The sequence below is a fragment of the Sorex araneus genome, chromosome 2 (genome assembly GCF_027595985.1).
Source record: "Sorex araneus isolate mSorAra2 chromosome 2, mSorAra2.pri, whole genome shotgun sequence".
Taxonomy (NCBI): Eukaryota; Metazoa; Chordata; class Mammalia; order Eulipotyphla; family Soricidae; genus Sorex; species Sorex araneus.
Window position 1 is genome coordinate 294756267 of NC_073303.1, and position 16356 is coordinate 294772622.

Sequence of the window (16356 nt, forward strand, 5' to 3'; positions counted from 1 at the left end):
AATTACTAAGATCTTATTATAAGTCATGCCTTCTCAACTGCTTCATGAGCAGAGGAGAGAAGGCAGATGGAATAGAGAAGGGATCACTAAGAAAATGATGGCAGGAGGAACAAGTTGGGATGGGAGATGTGTGCCGAAAGTAGATAATGGACCAAACATGATGACCTCTCAGTGTCTGTTGCAAGCCATAATGCCCAAAAGTAGAGAGAGAGTATGGGGAATATTGTCTGCATGGAGGGGGGGGAGGGTGGGAAAGGGAGGGGTATACTGGGGATATTGGTGGTGGGGAATGTGCACTGGTGGAGGGATGGGTGTTTGATCATTATGAAATTGTAACCCAAACATGAAAGCTTGTAACTATCTCACAGTGATTCAATAAAATTAAAAAAAAAAGTCATGTCTTCTCTGTTAATGTTTGTGTAAGTCAAGATTACTTGGCTTTTACATTAAATCTCATTAAATCTGGTGTGCTGGATTGTCACTATTGTAGAGTTTGGAGATGTTTTATTTTTTATTTTATTTTATTTTATAAATTTGTTTACAATATTTGATTGCTTTTAATATTTGAACACCAGTTCCACCACCATTACACCTTCCCACCACCATATTTCCATCCTGAACCCTAAACCCTGCCCCAAAAGCAGAACTGAAATAATTTATTTGTATTGCTTGTTAAAAATAATCCGCTAAAAATGATCCAAAAAAGCTTTCTTAGAGCAAGGTGTGTAAAGATTGTTATATTTCACCCAAGAGCCATTAACTTCTTCTGGAAGAGATTAGTAACATGTTGTTAAAGGTTGAGCCTTGTGTGCTTTTATCTACATCTGTATAAATGTATTTTCCCCTAAGATAATGATTGCCTTCTACTTTAAGCCCCATCAGATGTGGTGTGCTACTCTTCTTATATTAGTGGTGTAACGTACGAGATGTCAGGAATAGATTCACTCATGGGTTAGGCTCATCCGAGTGTGTGGAGAGTGGCCTGAGCCTGGCGGTGATTGAGTTCTGGAGTTTTTTGGCTGCTGGGGCGGGCTCCATTGGGGCGGGTAGGGAACCTCACCCGCCCCCCCCTCCGAGGTTGGAGGTGTTTGGAGATGCTTCAGAAAATAGTGCATGAGTCCTTGCCTGACACATATGAGGCCCTGGGTTTTATCCCTGGCTCCTCAAAAACAAGCAAACAAAACTCAGCAAACGACCATCATAATGCCCTCACATCTTGAAATATATCTTGAAACCATCATATAATTTTGTTTTCATATATCTCCAGTGATATTTTTTGCTTTTAATTTTGTTTTTTTAAAAAGGCAGGTAACAAGGAAACACGCCCTACTGTTAATTGCTCCATCCTTCTCTCACCCAGAAATTCTGATGTTCTCAGAGCACTGTTGTTTGCTGACTCTTCTCTGCACCAGGAACTTGCCTGGCTTTCCTCATTGGTTTGGTAAAGTGTCATTTTCCCCAGACAAAGTCAGAACATTCAATTCATCCCAAATAAAGAACTTAGTTTTCATACAAAGATAATTGGAAGCAATTCTTCTCCCTGGATGAGGCATCAAAGAGTATAGCAAAAGACTGGGCAAGGGCTGGGTCCAGGTTTGGTAAGAGAATGAAGTATGAAAAAGATTTGTGAGATACTGAAGAGGTGAAACTAAGTTGTACCCTGTGTTCCAATCCCAAGTTGAGTTGATCTTATCCTCTCTTCCTAACATTACAACAATTATCAACTGAATGTATAGGACCCTAGGGATCTGAGGTTGCTATAAAGAATCATAGAATGTTCCAGTTGGAAGGAATGTTAGCCTACCATTTGACAGATGAAGATCTTTTTAAAAAGTGTGGTAAATCTGAAAAGCATTATTAATTCTTCTGAATTCAGACGATATTTTAAAAAAAACCCCTGGACTAGCTGGGGTTGGCGGGGAGGAAATAAATTAAGGGAGGGAACATTAAGACAATGATGGAAGGTAAAGTGCCTTCCACAGGCAGGTGGGGGGGTGCGGGAGGGAAACTGGGGACACAGGTGGAGGATAGTGGACACTGATGAAGGGATTGGTGCTGGGACATTGCATGCCTCAAACTCAATCATGATTATCTCTGTAACTTTGTAGTTTACGGTGATTTGATAAAAGAAAAAAAAAGAAACCTATGGGCCAATCATTTCAGCTCATCTCATCTATGAGGAACAATGTTGGATCCTGCTGTCTAAAGAGAATTCCTAAGGTTAAAGGGACAATCTAATCCTGGGGACAGTGTAAGAACTTCTGTGGTGAGTGTACTGAGATGATACATTTAGAGCAGTTTGAATTTGTGTTCCCCAAAATATATTTAGTATAGTAAACAATGAAAAATCAATAATATTTTCTTTGAGAAATGATACGGAAATTTTAAGACTACTTAAGGTTGTTGAGCAATTATCTATGAAGATCAGTGATCCTGGGATTGAAGAGATAGTATATGAGTTAAGACTCATGCATGCAGCTGACACCAGTCTATTTCCCGACACTGCACATGGTCCCCAGAGCCTTGGCCAGCAGTGATCCTTGAGTGCAGAGCTAAGAGTAAGGCCTGAACATCATGGAGTGTGACCCCAAAGCAACAAACAAATGAGCAAACCAAAAATACCCCTCAGTAATCCTAAAAGGTAACTTTATTTCCAGTAGGAAGAAATCACTGGGCAGTATGCCAGTGACCGTCATATTAGTCTTTTGAATTAGATATTGAACTAGAGCTCCCAATTATCTTGGTTTTTCTGAGACTGTTCATGTTTTGGTGCTGAATGTCCTATGGCCAGGAAACGCTTTGGTCCTAGAAAAACAAGTCACCTTCCACTGAACTAGCTTCTTTTTTTTTCTTTTTGGGTCACACCCAGCGATGCACAGGGGTTACTCCTGGCTCTGCACTCAGGAATTACCCCTGGTGGTGCTCAGGGGACCATGTGGGATGCTGGGAATCGAACCCAGGTCGGCCGTGTGCAAGGCAAACGCTCTACCCGCTGTGCTATTGCTCCAGCTCATGAACTTACTTCTTAATGCCAATACAATGCAATTTCAAATGGACAAAATGTTTGCTAGACCTAGCTTGTTGAAATTAAGCAAATCATAGGAAAATACACACAGATCAGAGATTGGTCACGAAAAATGAATACCACACTCATTGCTGTATTTGGGAATCAACACGTTTATCTCTGCCTCTCACACTTAGGTGTTTATATTTAGTCATATTGGGGTTGACTCATCAACAATTACATTTCTCCTTCCAGAGGAGTTACTAAGATTGAAAATTGAACAAAAAGTGCCCAAATATTTTGCATCCCAGCAGAGTCTAAATTTTGTGGGATAAACATTGTGAAAAGCTTAATGAAATCTTCACTCTGCACATGGTGTGGGATTCTGGACTAGTTTTCTTTGACTATAAAGTGGAAATAGTAACACCAACCTGACTGTGAGCAGAGGGCATTGAGGCTTGTATTAAATAGAATTTATACAAGTCTCTAACACATCACAGGACTTGAGTGTTAAAATTAGAAAATAAAGAGTAGATATTGTTGTCTAAAGAAATTTAGGGAGAGCAATTGGTTGCTTTGCTTTAGTGTTTTTTTAAAAATTGTGTTTTCTTTATTGTTCACAAACCCCATTTCCTATGAAATTGTTAGTTGAAGGTTTTGATGCTTTTGTTGATCTGGACAGAGTAGAAATTGCCACCCTATAATAGCTGATATGACTGCAGGTTTACATGTAGACCTCATGGCAGAACTCTTCAAAACCATAGTGATTCTTTCTTCTTTCCTTCCCTCCCTTCCTTTTTCCTTCCCTCCCTCTCTTCCTCCCTCCCTCACTCCTTTCCTTCCTTTCTGACTTCCTTCTTTTCTTCCTCCCTCCCTCACTTCCTTCCTCACTTCCTTCTTTCCTTCCTTCCTTCCTTCCTTCCTTCCTTCCTTCCTTCCTTCCTTCCTTCCTTCCTTCCTTCCTTCTGTCCTTTCTTTCTTCCTTTCTTTCTCTTTCTTTCTTTCTTTCTTTCTTTCTTTCTTTCTTTCTTTCTTTCTTTCTTTCTTTCTTTCTTTCTTTCTTTCTTTCTTTCTTTCTTTCTTTCTTTCTCTTTCTTTTCTCTCTCTTTCTCTTTTTCTCTTTCTTCCTTCCTTTCTTTCTTTCCCTTTCTTTCTTTCTTTCTTTCTTTCTTTCTTTCTTTCTTTCTTTCTTTCTTTCTTTCTTTCTTTCTTTCTTTCTTTCTTTTCTTTCTTTCTTCCTTTCTTTCACTCTCTTTTTCTCTTTTTTTTCTCTCTTCTATTTCTTTTCTAAGAGTAAGCTGTGTTCAAGGCGCTTACTCTTGACTCTATGCTCAGAGATCACTGCTGGGACGCTTAGGGGCTCATATGTGGCATCAGGGCACCAAATCCAGATCAGCCACGTGCAAGGTAAGCATCTTACCCACTGGACTTACTCTCCGTCCCATTCTCTTCTTTCTGAATCATGACCTGGATCCATCTGTGCATGGAAACACAGCCTTTGGTTCCTACAAGGATCCTCCCAGCAAACCCCAGGCTGCTAGCTGATGCTGTTGGGACTTCTGACATGCATTTAAAGTCTTTTGTGAAGGGATTTGCACTGTCTGGAGAGATCACACACGATTATTCCATAGACCAAAGAGCAGCTTGTGTTGGGGCTTCTTCTCACGCTACTTGATTTAAGAATCCTGGATGTTTCTTTAGAACATTCCCAGAATATTTGGTTTAAAGTAAAAGGATAGCCCTGTCACAACAGAATGTACAAAATAAAATTGGCATGGACACATGTAGATCTACTATAAGAAAAAAAATGAAAGGGCGGGGCCGGAGCGATAGCACAGCGGGTAGGGCGTTTGCCTTGCACGTGGCCGACCTGGGGTCGATCCTTGGCATCCCATATGGTCCCCAAAGCACTGCCAGGAGTAATTCCTGAGTGCAAAGCCAGGAGTAACCCCTGAGCATTGCTGGGTGTGACCCAAAAAGCAAAAAAAAAAAAAAATGAAAGGGCAACAGTGGGTAGGGGTTATAAGGATGAGTCTTGGTATCAAAGCTCTGTTTAAAGACCCATTTTGGGGGTATGGTGCCACCAGCAGGTCAACCTGTACCTGTGGGGTGAGTGCATCAGCAGCCTGATGGTGCCTTCAGGCTTCCTGATACCACAAAGTTGCTGGCCTTTGGCCGGACACAACAACTTGGGGCCAAGTTTACCAAGAAATTAAATGGCCAATAGTTAGGTAAGTGGGAGCCATGCCCACAAACCACCTCTGGCTCAGCCATACAAGCTCATTTATTGGCCTTATTTCAGAGATCCATAAATAAATCTTGAAAGAGATCAAAAGCCACAGCTAATCCCAGACTGCACATGGCTGAACGGACCGGGGTAAATCAGAGGGGATGGGTTGGCCAGGGGCCCGCCCAAGCAGAGCCCCAAGCAGCCACTTGCTTTCACAATCCAAAATTACCGCCATACCCTCAGCCTGACTCCACTGTCTCAGGACGGACCTCACCAAGAGACAATGTGCTGAAAATTCAGATATGTGGGTTTTGTGACTGAAATCTCCAGACTTCCTCAGAGTTGGGGTGGGCTACCTCCCCCCACTTCCCGATACTCCTGGAAGCACTGGCAGTCACCCCCACAAACCACCTCCAGCAACATCATGTAAGCGCTACTACCAGCCTTGCTTCAGAGACCCATAAATAAATCTGGAAAGAGATAAAAAGCCACAGCTAATCCCGGACCCATGCATGGTTGAACAGACTGGGGTAAATTGGAGGGAGAGGCGTGTTGGCCAGGGGCCCGCCCAAGCAGAGCCCCCAGCAACTGCTTGCTTTCACAATTCAAAATCACCGCCATACTCCCCTGCCTGACTTCACCATCTCAGGACGGACTTCATCAAGATATAATCTGCTGAAAAATCAGGTATGCAGGTTTTGTGACTGATACCTCCAGACTTTCTCGGGATTAGGATGGGCTACCTCCCCCCATCTCCCTGTATGTCTGGAAGCCTCAGAAGTCACATCCGTGCCCCAAAGCACCCACCCAATTGAAAAGCTACTCCAGCCTTACGTTCCTGATAAAAATACTGAATGCCCTGAACAAACACCATGACCTTCTAGCACTTGTATTGCAAACCATCATGCACAAAAGGAAAGGAGAGAGAGAGAGCAAGAAGGAAAGTGTCGCCTTTGGACCCTGCTGCGGAGCGAGCATGATGGAAGAGCCCAAGGAAGCGCCCTTGGACTCCAAGCAGCCCACTGAACTAATTCCGGCACGGGATCGGAGAACCCACGGCGGGCTGAAACAGTGGGAACCGGGCATCCCCCAATTCTTTTAACCTCTCTCTCTCAACTCCTTCCTCCCGAGCACAGCGCAGGGTCCGCGGCTTTCTGAGCGCAAAATGGAGACGCCGAGCCTCTCTCTAGGTTTCTACATCTTATGAGCACCATAAAAGGGTAAAAGTTTGTAGTGATGTTATTTCTGGTTATACTTTCCCTGGACTTTATACAGAAACCCAAAACCGCGCGGCCGCGCGACCGCGCGACCTAATGTCATCTTAGCATCAGCAATATGTAATGGTTCCTTTTTAATGGGTCGGACTTTTGTGGGAGATCCTAACAAGAATAGTAAGTCTGTTGCTGAAATATTGAAGGCAATCAAAGTGGTAGCCATCTCTCTAGACTGAACTAAGCTATATCCCCACGCCGGCTGAGAAGAAATTTTCTTCTTTCTCGGGAAGAAACGCGGCATGGCGTCAACTATAGTGTGATGTCCATTAAGCAAACAGACCTGGTGGCGTGGGAATGGGATATAAGGGGAAAAATCATGTACATGGAACAGTGGGACGCTGGTGGAATCTCGAGCTGAAGCCGATACCAGCGCAAGACCTTCGGTTTCAGAAACTGCTTGCAGACACTCTACTAGACTATCAACTAAGCCAGAGCCCCACGCCTGCTGATGACGGGAAATAACCATCCTTTTCGGTTTTTTTTCCCTTGTCAGGCAGCGTGGCGATTACTAAACAGGCGTGAACTCGGTGGCGCGGGGCAAGGGGGAAAAAGAAAAAAACAAACAGCGGGACTTAATATCTCTATATTCTTAGCAGTGGAGAACTATCAAATGCCTCCTTGGCAATAGGACTGTCTTTTTCTTTTTTTGGGGAAACCCCAACAACGGTAGTGAGTTGTGTGTTGAAACATGGAATGTAACCGAGATAAGGTGTAAACGAAGTGAAACTTATCACTTACAAGGGTGGGGACTGGGGAGGTGGGAGGGGGCGGCAGGTATACTGGGGGGGGTTGGTGATGGAAGATGGGCACTGGTGAAGGGAAGGGTGTTTGAGTATTGTATAACTGACATAATCCTGAGAACTATGTAACCCTCCACATGGTGATTCAATAAAATTAAAAAAAAAAAAGAAGGAAAGTGTCTTCTATAGAGGAAAGCTGGAAGTGGGGGGTGTTAGGGGAATGGGGGTAGGGAAACAGAGGACATTGGTGGTGGGAAATGTACACTGGTGAAGGGTTGGGTGCTGGATCACTGTATGACTTAAAACCAATTATGAAAAAATTTATAGTGGTCTATCTCATGGATATTCAGTTAAAAAATTTAAAAAGTATGTGGAGTTCATGCCCAATTCAATCAGCTTAATCAATGGCTGAATAAGCAGCAGTACTCCTACATTAAAAAAAATAAAGACTCATTTTACTCATGTATTAGGAAATTAGGCAAGTGGGTTTTTTTTTAATCACTGTGAATTTTCTTTCCTATAATTTGGAGATAACAGTATCTATTTTGTAGAATTGAGTTAAAAAATAAATATGGGGTTGGAGAAATAGTACAAGAGGCAAAGTGCTTGTCTTGCATGTAGCTAACCCTGATTTGATCCCCGGTACTGCATGTGGCTGCCTGAATGTCACTAGGAGTCATCCCAGTGCACAGAGCCAAAGCAAGCCCTGGGCACCACCGGGCAGGGCCATCAAACCCAAAATAAATAAATATTCTCATCAAGTAGTAGAAACTCTCTATATCCTAGATATTATATTAAATGATTGTCACTGACTGAGGTGATAGCTAAGGGATCAGGCTTGCATGCCTTGCATGCACAGGGACCCATGTTAAATTTCTGGTACATCATGGGCTCCTGAGCACTGCTTGATATAACACTGAAGTCTCCCCTCACCACCCTCCCCCCCAGCACAGCCAGCCCAGATAGTATTACATTGAAGGGCCGTAGCAAGAATTATCCTGCTCACTTGTTCAAGTTTCTCCCAGGGAACCCACTGTTAAATTCAGGACTTCTGAGTACTACTGGGCATGCCCCCAAAACAGAAGCAATTGATTAGATAATGATTGTGCTGGCTGTTCCTGTTATTAATGCTTGTTTGGCTTTGCTGTATTATAGAACAATTTCATTCATTCTTATATCCCCTTTGATGAGTGCCCGACACATAGGGTCTTTGTTTTAAATATTTATAATATATTGCTTTTTCATAACTTGATGGGCTGGAGCGATAGCACAGCAGTAGGGCATTCGCCTTTCACTCGGCTGACCCAGGTTCGATTCCTCCACCCCTCTCAGAGAGCCCGGCAAGCTACCGAGAGTATCGCTCCTGCACGGCAGAGCCTGGCAAGCTACCCATGGCGTATTGGATATGCCAAAAACAGTAACAATAAGTCTCACAATGAGAGACATTACTGGTGCCCGCTCGAGCAAATCGATGAGCAACTGGATGACAGTGACAGTGACATAACTTGATTTATATTTCTTTTGTAATCTATCTTTTTTGTTTGTTTGTTTTTGGGGCCACACACGTCTATGCTCAGGGTTTACTCCTGGTTCTATACTCAGGGATTACTCCTGATGCTCGTAGGGGACCAGAGAGGGTGCTGGGAATCAAGCTTGAGTTGACTGAGTGCGAAGTAAGTGCCCTGCCCACTGTAATATCTCTCTGGCCCCTAAGTTTTGGGTTTTTAAAAATTGTTGTATAGATAGTGAAGTATGCATATCTTAACTGTATAGCTTGATTAATATTGACCCATTTCCATACTGTATAATAGCCATCCAAATCCAGGCCTAGAATAGTTTTTGAAACGTTCTCTCCTGCTTCTTTACATCAATGACTCCCATTCACTCACTTCTTCACATCCCTTCCACAAGGAAACCATTATTCAAACTTTTATTACCATTGATTAGAAAGATCACAAAATATCTGAAAGTTAAACAGCTACTTTTAATTATGATTAATTAGGTTAATTATGACCCAAAATAAATCATAAAGGAAATTAAAACCCCTTTCTATAAAATAATAATGAAAATAGCACTGTAGCACTGTCATCCTGTCCCATTGTTCATCGATTTGCCCGAGCAGGCACCAGTAACATCTCCATTGTGAGACTTGTTGGTACCGTTTTTGGATATCGAATATGCCACGAGTAGCTTGCCAGGCTCTGCCGTGTGGGCGGGATACTCTCGGTAGATTGCTGGGGTCTTCAAGAGGGACACAGAGCCTGGAAAGCTACCTGTGGTATATTCGATATGCCAAAAACAGTAAACAGTAACAACAAGTCTTATAATGGAGACATTACTGGTCCCTGGTCCAGCAAATCGATGAGCAACAGAGTGACAGTGATATATGCATGTATATGTATGTCTGTCTGGGGTCAACCCCAGGTCAACTGCCTGCAAGGAGTGTGCCTTACCCACTATATTAACTTCCCTGACCTTAAATTTTATTTATTTATTTTCTTTTTGGGTCACACCTGGCGATGCACAGGGGTTACTCCTGGCTCTGCACTCAGACATTACTCCTGGCGGTGCTTGGGGGACCATATAGGATGCTGGGAGTCGAACCTGGGTCAGCAGCGTGCAAGGCAAACGCCCTACCTGCTGTGCTATTGCTCCAACCCCAAATTTTATTTATTTTTAAATAATATGGGCACAGAGGCTGGAGCGATAGTACTGCGGGTAGGGCGTTTGCCTTGCACGCTGCTGACCCAGGTTCGACTCCCAGCATCCTATATGGTCCCCCAAGCACCGCCAGGAGTAATGTCTGAGTGCAGAGCCAGGAGTAACCCCTGTGCATCGCCAGGTGTGACCCAAAAAGAAAAAAAAACAAACAAAAATAATATGGGCACAGGGTTTTGGGATCTATTTATTTATTTATTTAAAGAAAGTCTACTCTTCCACCTTAAGAAATTCAGCAGAGAAGAAAATGACAAAAGGGGAGAAGTTGTAAAAGATAAAACAAAAGATGTAAGCTGAGAAGAAAACTAGAGTTCCCATTAGATTTCACAGTGAGCAGAAATGAAGCACACTGGAAGAATGCAATCCTTTAAAATTCGTTGCTGCCAGGGAGGTTCGACTTCATGGTGGAGCACAGACACATACTTCCCAGGTGCCTCTTGAGAGCCTGGTTCAATCCCTGTCACCATATTATTTAAAAATCAATAAACTTGAAGGTCAGAGAGGTAGTGCAGTGGGTAAGGCACTCTCCTTGCAGGCAGTTGACCTGGGGTTGATTCGAGACACCACATATGGTCCCTGAAGCACTTTGAGAAGTGACCCCTGAGCAGAGCCAGGAGTAAGCTCCAAACACAGGGTGAATCAAGAAATAACATTTTTTATGAGATTTTTCTTTGTATAGACTCAGTGACTGCTTGAAGTATCACCCATGTGCATTTCAAAAGAATGTATTCTGCCATCGTTGGATTTGAAAGTCTTCAGTCAAGTCTACTTCCTTCCTGGTTATTTGAGTGTGTGACCTCCCAAGAGGAGCTCCGAGGGACTCACTGGTCATTGCAAAGGCCAGCGGATGTGATGCTCTTTGGGCCCTACAGTGCTCTGGGTCACGCAGGCCACCCCCCCAGTGCCCACAGGCCTCCAGGACCACACCTGGTGGTGGCCGGGGGTCTGTGTGGTGCTGGGAATCAAAGCTGGGTTGGGGGCACATCCATCCTTCCTGGTGTACAATCTCCTGTCCTGACTATGTGTTTTTCAGTTACCAGAAGAGACATATTTCAATCTCTAATATTCTGTATGAACTCTTCTATTTTTTAAGGGATTTTTTAAATCACTTTTTAGTGTATTTTGAAGCAATGTCATTGCATACATATGCCTTTTAGATTGTTTAGCTTCCTGATAAATTGACCCTTTTGTTTTTATGAATAATTTGTCTCTGCCATTACCCCTTGTTTTAGTACTACTTAAAAAATATATGTATGTATAAATATATTAACATATCATACTTGCTTTCTTATATTAGCAATGGCAAGGCTTATCTCTACCATCTTTTCTTTCTTTCTTTGCTCTTACATATAGTGTGACTCTTGTAATTACTATTTTCCCTTTTCAATTTTATGCCTTGTATAAGTAGGAGCATAAAGCATTTCCATTTAATGGGATTGATGTTGGTTGAGTTCAAATCTACCATATCGCTGTTTGTATCATCTGTAACGTCTTCCTTTATTTTCTCTCACCTGTTGGATTCCTCCTCGGTTGTCATCACAAAATATCATAGATCAGGTGACTAACCACATTTTATAGCCAGTCCATAAAAGAGATATGGCTGTTTAAAAGTGGTTTTTGAACTTTTGGTACAAGGACCAGTTTTAGTTGGCCAGTATACAAAGGTTGAAAATCACTGGCTTCGAAATCAGAAATTTATATTTTCACAGTTCCAGAGGTTACAAGTTTAAGACCAAGAGTTTGGCCAATTCTATTTCCGGTGATCTTGTGCAGGCTTGCAAATTGCTTCTTGCTGCCTTCTCACTGTGTTCTTACATGGAAGAACAAGAATTTAAGTTTCTTTCTCTTCTTCTGAGGGCACTAGCCCTATTAAATTAAGACCTCTTCCACATGACCTTATTCAATCTTTCTGACCTTCTCACTCCAGTTACAGTCATGTTATGGATAAGAGCCTCAATATATGAATTGGGCTAATAGTCTATAACACCTGTCCTCTTTTGAATGATTGTTTTCAGTTTTCCACTTAAGCTGTTTCACTCATTTTATATTTATAACCTCTCCTTTATGCATCATCACTTGATTTTAGCCATGTTTTACCTAGTGCTACAATGTATGCCCTTAATTTAGCAGTCTACACGATCTGAGTTTTATATTACTTTGTTTATAATGTAAATAATATTGTTGCATTTGATTCGATGCTAGTTTCAACAGTATAATCTCATTGACTCTCTCAACCTTAAGGCTATTATGAGATATTTTGCATTTATTTTAATCATAATTTATTATATTTCCTTTGTCTACTTAATGGTCTTTCAGTGAAATAAAAATATATAGTCATCTTAATCCATATACTTAATGTTCATAGTAGTCTTTATTCCTTCCCAAAGATTCAGATTATAATTGGGGATTATTTCTTTGATGTTAAAACACTTTCTGTTGTTGTTTTGGGGCCACACCCAGTTATGTTCAGAGGCTACTCTTAGTTTGGTACTCCTGGTTGGGGGTCACTCCGGACAGTGCTATGTCAGGATTGAAGCCCAGCACCTATACAAAGTATATTCTCAACCCATTTAGCTATCATTCCAATCCTGGATAATTTCCTTTCAGGCACATTCCTTTACCTATTACCAAAATAGACAACCACCACTTCCTAAGAAAGCATCCTCTATCTAACATTTGCACAATACAGACGATCTCAATTCAACGTCAGATTTAGTTCTTTATCTTCATAACTCTTATGTCTTTTTTTAAAATTTAATTTCACTTTTATAAAGTTTTTCACAATAATTGATTACATTTAATATTTGAACACCAACCCCACCACCATTACACCTTCCCACCACCATATTTCAAATGTTCCCATCCCGAGCCCCAAACCTTCCCCCAAAGCAGAACCAAAGTAATTTATTTTGTATTGCTTATTATAAGTGATCCTCTAAAAATGATCCAAAAAAGTTTTCTTAGAAGAAAGTGGTGAAGATTGTTTTATTTCACCCAGGAACCATTAAGCCCTTCTATAAGAGATTAGTAACATGTAGTTAAAGGTTGAGCCTTGTGTTTACATATTATATATTTTCATTATTTTAATCATAGTTTATTATATTTCCTTTGTCTCCTTAATGATCTTTTAGTGAAATAAAAATATATGGTTATCTTAATCCACATATTTAATGTTCACAGTAGTCTTCATTCCTTTTGTATAAATATATATATATATCCGTATAAATATATTTCTTCCTAAGATTGGTTGCCTTCTACTTTAAGCCCCATCAAATGTGGTGTGCTACTCTTGGTGTATCAGTGGTGTGAAGTATCAGATGTCACGGCTGCGTGGTCCAGGAATAGATTCACTCCTGGGTGAGGCTCGTCTGAGTGTGTGGGTGTGGAGAGTGGCCGTGAGCATGGCCGTGGTTGAGTTCTGGAGGTCTCGGGTGCCAGGCCTGGCTCTGTTGGGGTGGGGAGGGGAGCTCACCCGCCCCACTCATGAAACAGCTTGGCACAGGGCCTGCAGGCATCTCTATGGCGTATCATTCTGTGCTCTCTTCTGAGAGATTTGTTGTTCAGTCTGTTCTGTTATGTCTTTAAGAACAATCTGAGTTTTAAAACTGTAATCAGGTTTTTCATTCTTTTTTTAAGTGGAATATAAATTTTCCTAATAAGCATCTAAGCCTCGTCACCCATATATCCTTTGTGGACTATTTCTTTCTGTGATACCCTCATGCTTCCAACTTTATTTAGACTGGAAACCATGCTTTTACATTTCCTAAAGTAATAATTTATTGGCAATAATGATCTCAACTCTTGTTGCCCAGAAATGTCTTTGTTTCACCATTTTTGTTATAAGATTAATTTTCACCTAGTATAGAGTGGGTATATTAAATAGGTACTGTTTTTCAGATTAGTGGTCGACAACTACCACTCCATTGGATTGTTTTCTCCCTAATTTCTGTTGCAAAGTCAGTGATTTTTAATATCATTCTTCTGAAGGCAATCTGTGGTTTTTTTTCACTGTTTGCTATTAGTATTTTCTCCTTTAATTTTCAGCCAGATGGCTCTAACATGCCTGAATGAATTGTCTATATACATGTAGAAAATTCTAACATCCACTTGTTATTAGAACAAGTGTTTAAATATGGAAATCAATGCTTAAAAAGATCTGATAAAAATCTTTCACCATCATCATTTTAGGTTTTAGGGTTTTTTTTTGTTTTGTTTTGTTTTGTTTTGTTTTTATTTTTGGGTCACACCTGGCAATGCACAGGGGTTACTCCTGGCTCTGCACTCAGGAATTAACTCCTGGCGGTGCTCAGGGGACCGGGATGCTTGCTGGGAATTGAACCCGGTTGGTCGAGTGCAAGGAAAATGCCCTACCCACTGTGCTATCACTCCAGCCCCAGTTTTGGGGTATCTTTTAGGCCACATCTGGTGATGCTTGATCTTCCAGCTCTGTGCCTTGATGGGATCTCCATTATTTAAAAAAACTGTTTTGATAACAAACTTTCCTCTCTTTCTGGGACTTTTGTTTGTGTCATATATCATCTTTACATTCTGTTTCTTCCATTTCTCCTGTTCTGTTTCCCTTTGAACATTTTCAACTGTTGTTTTTGATTTTACTAAACCTGTTGTCTGTTTAGTTTAGACTCTGAGTTTTTCATTCTATTACTGCTGTATTGCAGTTGTATAAGGTTCTCTTGATTCTGTAGCATACATTTCTAATTCTTTGTTAAAATAATGCATCTTGGTGTTGGAGCAATAGTACAGCAGGTGGGGCATTTGCCTTGCACACAGCTGACCTGGGTTCTATTCCCAGCATCCCATGTGGTCCCCTGAGCACTGCCAGGAATAATTTCTGAGTACAGAGCCAGGAATAATCTCTGAGCATAGCCAAGTGTGACCCAAAAGGCCAAAAAATAATGCATCTTTTAGTGTCCACTTTTTCCTCGGATTTTCCTTAATGTATTGATAATAGTTATTTTTAAGTTTTTCTTTGACAAAAACAGGAATATCTTTGAGCCTAGGTCTACTGCTATTTTATTTATTGACTATTAGTTTCTTTCCCCTTTGCCTTACATTTCTATTTCTTTTTAATCCTGTGCTAGGCATTGTGTAGGATATGTTATAGAGGCTTGTTTACTTATAACAACAATTGATTTTTGATCTGGAAAATTACTGGTAGATTACATGGTTTTGGTGTTTTTGAGACCTGGTTTTAGCGTTCTCGAGGGCAAGTCCATTTGTTCTATCCTTCTAGAACATGGTCTTAGTGGTATGGGCAATGCCTGTGGTGTGTCACTGATCCAATAATGTGGTTTTTATAGAATTTCACCTGAAAATCCAGTATGCCCATCAAAACCTATTATGGCTAGGCACAAACAAAGATGATCTCCAGCACCATTCCCATTTCATAATTCCTCACCAACCTCTCACTTTCTCATGCAGCTGATATTCTCTGCTGGCATCGTGGAATCTCATTGAAATTCAGGTTTAGGAATTAGCTGAGCAACTTAAGGGGAATTTCCATGAAAACTTAAGGATTTCCTTTTGGGGGCTTCCTTTCTTGACACCCACTCCCTCTAAATCCTGGGTACTACCATGGCTTGGAGGCTGTTCTCTCACTCTGGGCAACTCAGAGAAGGGAACAGCAAGTAAAATGTGGTTGTTGGTCATGAGGGGGAAAGATGATGCGGGCCAAATATAGACTAGAGACTGAACGCAATGGCCACTCAACACCTTTATTGCAAACCACAACACCTAACCAGAGAGAGAGAACAAAAGGGAATTCCCTGCCATAGTGGCAGGGTGGGGTGGGGGGAGACGGGACTGGGAAGGGGGGGGTGGGATGTTGGGTTTACTGGTGGTGGAGAATGGGCACTGGTGAAGGGATGGGTTATCAAACTCTGTAAGGGAGAAACATGAGCACAAAAATGTATAAATCTGTAACTGTACCCTCACGTTGACTCACTAATTAAAAATAAACTATAAAAAAAAAATAATAAATCCTGGGTACTTTTGCATTCAGAATCTCCCTTCTGTGCCTCTTCTATCAGTGATACACCACGCCCCTGGGAATTGCACCTTGGTCTGGAAATTGTCCCCAGTGAGAGAACTTGAACTGATATGGCTCTGCAGTAATGAGTTTTCCCAGTGATGCTTACTTCAGATTAGCTATTCACAGATTACTGCGACTTTTGTTTTAATCTTCTTCCTTATTAACATAGACACTTAAATTTATCTTTGCCTAATATTAGTTATTAAAAGTTAACTATTAACCAGTGACTTTTCAAATTTAAGTATGCTTGTATTTCTCGGATGCTTATTTCGTAAGCATATAAGAAATAGTAGTGGTAGCATTACCAAGTATAAGTGATTGTTCTAAGTATATTGTAAGTT

At 41.3% G+C, this 16356-nt stretch overlaps 1 protein-coding gene across 3 annotated transcripts in view; it reads left to right on the forward strand.

Annotated features, from left to right (window-relative positions):
- The window catches only part of MCF2L2 (MCF.2 cell line derived transforming sequence-like 2), a 263863-nt gene that overhangs the window by 91841 nt on the left and 155666 nt on the right, over nt 1-16356 (forward strand). The window lies entirely within an intron of this gene.